Here is a 6,000-nt window from a genome sequence, read left to right as displayed (position 1 = left end):
GATCTCGTATCCACTACAACAAAGAAGTACAACTTTAAAGTTTGACTCCGAAGCAATTTCCCAAAATACCCATTATAATTTTTAGCAATATCATTCATTTTAGGCTACCCAACACACAAAATCCATTTCCATAAACCTAGTTCTACCCGCAATTTCTATTTTTCAACAAGAAGTACCAACAATTCAACACTTGTGTAGGTCCTACTCAAACCAAGTTCATAGTATCAAATATTACTCATTTCAACTTGAAAAGTAAAGAGATGAGGTTCACAAATTACTTGGTGTTTGAAGATATCGAATTCTTGCTTTCAAGTTCTATTTGCTCCCAAATTCAAATTCAACTCAAGAAAAATGAAAATTTAAAGTTGATGGTAGTTTAATCAAGTTTATTATAAGTGTTTTTGTGGATTAAATCTTGAATTGTGGGCAAAATTTGAAATGGGTACGAGTTTGGTCTATTGGGTTCCCATTGGGTGCCCCTTTTTCCTTTTAAATTTAAGATCTGGGCTGGGTTAATCCAAGATCTGACTTAGTAAGCATGGGTATGAGTTATGTATATGACTCGTACCTAGGCTTATGGGTCATTTCCTTGACTCGTATAGACCTAGAACCTTGTCTGGGTTCTGGAGTGGGTACGACTCAAGGAAATAAGTCATACCTTGAGGGTACGACTCATTCTAAGAATCGTATCCATTCCAGAAACTTTTAACTGATTCTAATTTTTACCTCAGGTCAATACAATTCCTATTCACGAGTCATGCCATCTAGATATGACTCGTAAAGAGTCTGTATGACCAAAAACTCTTCAACTTCTTTAGATATTTCTTGTTTTTCTTGTTCCCGCACACTAAACCAAAATATTACACTGTAAATAAATAAGAACAAAAATATATGTTGCCTCCCACACAATGTTTGATTTAACGTCATGGCATAACGGGGCTAAGGTGGATACTTAGATATCATAAACAACCTCATTCACGGCTTCAATCTTTCCGATGTAGTGCTTCACTCTTTGCCCGTTTACCTTGAACGGAGGCTCACCATCCCTCTTTAACAATAAAGCACCATAGGGATAAACTTTTGTAACCGTGAATGACCAGACCACCTTGACCTTAGTTTACCTGGAAACAAATGAAGCTTGGACTTATAGTGCAGCACCTGGTTACCCTTTTCAAATACTTTCTGGTCAATCTTACGATTATCACGCACCTTCATCTTTTCTTTCTAAAATGAAGAACTTTCTTGCACCCGTAGTTGGAATTCATCCAACTCATTGATCTTATTGAATCTTTACTTGGTTGCATCTTGCCATTCTAGATTTAACTTCTTTAATGCCCATAGTACCTTATGCTCAAGCTCAATTGGCAAGTGTCAAGCCTTGCCATATACTAGCTAATAAGGTGAAGCACCAATGGGGGTTTTGTAAGCTGTGTGATAGGCCAATAATGCATCATCTAACTTTCTTTCCCAATCAATCCTATTGGCATTCACAGTCTTCGCCAAAATAGACGTGATTTCTCTATTAGACACATCAACTTGTCCACTAGACTACGGATGATAGGGTTTTGCCATCCTGTGTTTCACTCTATATTTTTCAAGCAGACTCTTGAATAGATAATTATAGAAACGTGACCCTCCATCACTAATAATAGCCTGTGGCATATCAAATCGAGAAAAGATATTCTTTCTCAAGAATGCAGTGACACTACATGCTTCATTGTTAGGAAGCACAACTGCTTCCACCTACTTCAAAACATAGTCTACAACCACAAGTATATATGTCATGCCAAATGAACTCACGAAAAGTCCCATGAAATCTATGCCCCATATATCAAACAATTCTAATTCTAAAATAGGAGTCATAGGTAGTTTATGTCTTCTAGAAATAGTACCTTGTCATTGACATTAGTCACAGGCAGAAGCATAATCATAAACATCTTTGTAGATTATTGGCCAATAAGAACCACATTGTAGAATTTTATGCATTATGTGGACCCCCAATGATAACCCCCCAACTGGTGATGAATGATAAGCCTCAAGTATGCTCATCATCTTTATCTCATGTATACACCTACGAATGATTCCATCTGTACAAATACTAAATAAATAAGGTTCATCCCAAAAAAATTTCCTTACCTCATGCATAAACTTCTTTCTTTGTTGATATGAAAGATCTTCTGGGACTAGATCACTGGCTAAGTAATTTGCATAATCTGCAAACCATGGAATTAGATCTTGGAAAGTTGCCAATATTTGTTCATCTAGAAAACTGTTATTAATCTCCAACCCATTAGCAACCTTTCATATCTTCCTCCTCCAGTCTAAACAAATGGTCTGCAACTTGATTTTCTGTGTCTTTTCTGTCCTTCACCTTAAAGTCAAATTTTTGCAACAACAACACCCACCGAATAAGCCTAAGCTTTGTATATTTTTTAGCCATCAGGTACCATAATATTGTGTGATCAATGTGTACAATCACCTTTGTCCCAATCATGTAAGATATCCACTTTTCAAAGGCAAAAACCACTGCCAACAACTCTTGCTCCATCATAGTATTGTTCTTTTGAGCAGGATTTAGTACCTTACTAGCATAGTAGATGGGATGAAGGATCTTTTATTTCCATTAGCCTAGTACAGCCCCTAAGTCTAATCCACTGGCGTCATACATAATCTTGAAAGGTAAGGACCAGTTAGGAGACACAATGATTGAAGCAGTCACCAACCTCTTCTTTAATCATTCAAATGCATTTTTGCATGCATCATCAAAACAAAATTTTACCTCCTTCTCAAGAAGTTTGCAAAGAGAATTAGCAATCTTCGAGAAGTCCTTGATAAAACGCCTATAAAAGCCTGCATGCCCTAAGAAACTTTGAATCCCTTTCATAAAAATTGGGTAGGGTAATTTTTCAATTACCTCAATCTTTGCTCTATAAATATCTATGCCTATCTTTGAAATCTTATGCCCAAGCACAATTCCTTCTTTGACCATAAAATGGCACTTCTCCTAATTAAGTATGAAGTTGCATTCTTCACACCTTTGTAGAGCACTTGTCAAGTGCTTTAGGTAATCTTCAAAAGAATCACCAACAACCAAAAAATTATCCATAAACACTTTGATGGTGTCTTCTACCATATCAGAGAAAATTGACATCATACATCTTTGAAATATAGCTGGAGCGTTGCATAGCCCAAATGGCATGCGCTTGAATACAAAATTCCCATAAGGACATGTAAGAGGCATCTTCTCTTGGTCCTCAAGTGAAATAGTGATTTGATTGTATCCTGAGTACCCATCAAGAAAATAGTACCATCCTATGCCTACTACCTGTCTAACATCTGATCCATGAAAAGCATGGGAAAATGGTCCTTTTGAGTCCACATATTCAATTTTCTATAATTCAAGCACACTTTTCATCGAGTGACTGGACTCATAGGCACTAGCTCATTCTTCTCATTAGGCACAATAATAATTTTGCCTTTCTTCGAAATACATTATACCGGACTGACCCACTTGCTATCAGCAATGGGATATACTACACCAGTATCCAACCACTTGATTATTTCATTCTTCACTACCTCCTGCATTGGGGGATTTAGTCAGATATTCAATAGATGGAACATAATTTGATTCAAGTTGTATTTTATGGATGCACAAACTAGGCGAAATACCCACAATATCTGCAATGGACCATCCAATGACCCTCTTGAATCTTTATAATACTGACAATAATGCTTCTACTTTTGAATAGCTTAGATTAGCTGCAGTAATAACTATCAAGGTGTTGTTGTCCCCCAAAAATGCATATCACAAGTAAGATAGGAGGGTCTTCAACTCAAACACTAGTGGCTCTTCAATGGGCGGAGGAGTAGGTAGAGTAGTTCTATTCTTCCAATCTAAATCAATCTTCTTTGGTGCATAATTATAAGAACCATTTCCATGTAGTGCGCACACCATCTTATCGTACTTATCAATACCATCACTATCAAAATTCATGATCACGACTGCAAGAGCCTCAATACCTAACCTTTCTTCAATAGGAACAACCTAAGTTGTTCAGACTCTTCAAAAATATCTATGGGTGCATGTCGGATCCTCCAAAAATAATGTATTTCTGAAGAATCCGACACGAATGCGGCAATATTTTTGTAAAGTCCGAGCAATTTAGGGAACAACTGCATCAGAACCATCATCCCAAAAAGTAATTGTATCAACATCATGAAATAAATCTGTCTCCTCATCATGTATATCAATCACAGATATCACTCTCAACTTATCATGTTGTTTCATATATTTGCAAACATTGAATATCACCTGTTCATCTTTTAATATCAGCATCAGATGTCCTTTCTCCAGATCAATCAATGTCCTACCTATAGGAAAAAAATAGTCTTCCCAAAATAATTGGACTTAAAAGTCCACTTCATAATCTAATATAACAAAATCAGAAGGGAATATAAAAGAAGACACTTTTACTAATATGTCATAAAGGATACCGACACGATTCTTTACTGTTCTATCAGCCATCACTAGTCTTATGGTAGTTGGTTTGGGAGCTCGCAACCCCAACTGCTTGAATACGGCAAAGGGAATGAGGTTGATGCTATCCCTCAAATCACATAGTGCTGGAGTGAAGTTGAAAAACCCAATAGTTCAAGGTATTGTGAAAGTGCCAGGATCTTCCTTATTCTCTACCAAAGATCTAGTAACTATAGCACTGCAATGATAAATATTGTCGATTGGCTCATAATAGACTGACCTCTTCTTGGTGATCAAATCATTCATGAATTTTTCATATCCTGGAATTTTCTCCAGTGCCTCTACAAGCGGTACATTAACAGTCAACTCTTTTAACATGGCCAAAAAATTTTAATACTTACTTTTATCTTATTTTTTTTTTAGCCTTTAAGGAAAGGGAAAAGGGGGTCTTCGAATAGGCTTCAACACAGGATCTGAAACCTTCTATTCTCCCACCTCTTAATTTCTACTTTTATCTACATCAATAGGCTTATCATTATTATTTTGCTCATCAACAATGGGTACAGGTAGGTCTACAGTGATTTTACCACTCTGAGTGGTAATGGCATTACAGTAACTATCGTTTTTGAGATTTACCATTGTATTGCTCGGAAGAGTGCCAGGCTGTCCATGATTTACTGTGGTTGACATCTAACCAAATTATTGCTCCAGCTTCTTGATTGTTGTAGCATGTGAATCAACTTTCTGGTTCAAACCTGACAAATCTACTTTGATATCTTTCAGGCAACTCTCTTGACTTTCTTTCCCTTTATCCAGCTTAGACAAAAGTGCTTCCATTCTAGACTCTACATCATGACTACCTGGTGGAATATACTTGTCACTCTTCTTCTTATAGTCATATTTATGCCGCCAATCACCATCTCTTTCTCTACTCCTATCTTTGTATCTGTCATTATAATAGTTCTGACTTTGATTTCCTTGCCTTTGGGCTTAAAAATCCGCTAATCTACGATCAAGATACTTTGTCTCTTCTTCAGATTCGATCTCAAATGGTTTAGAAGCAGACCTTAGTGTCGTAATTGTATTCACCTTCTCAGCACTCACTATCGCAAATTAATTTGTAAGCAACCCAATATATGTACGAAGCTGTGAAACCTCTTGCACTACTATATCATTACCTTCTCTATAATTAGTTGTTTCACCAATAGAACATATACCACCACCACATTCTGAATCTCTAGTATACCATCCTCTATTAGTCACAACGATATCATCAAGCATCTCATGTGCAGCATCCCACCAAAGACACATAAATGTTCCTCATAAAATAGTATCTATCATAGCTCTTGAACTGCCATTCAGTGATCTATAGAAGATTTCTAACAATTTAGACCCTCTGATTCTGTGATTTGGTACCATGCTTAGCTTTTTATTGAATCAAAACTATGCCTCATACATAGACTCTGCAAGTAACTATCTAAAATTATAAATTTTATCCTTTAATTGTAGCATCGTGTAGGAGG

This window comes from Capsicum annuum, chromosome 1 (genome assembly GCF_002878395.1).
Source record: "Capsicum annuum cultivar UCD-10X-F1 chromosome 1, UCD10Xv1.1, whole genome shotgun sequence".
Lineage (NCBI taxonomy): Eukaryota > Viridiplantae > Streptophyta > Magnoliopsida > Solanales > Solanaceae > Capsicum > Capsicum annuum.
This window is presented reverse-complemented; position numbering follows the sequence as displayed.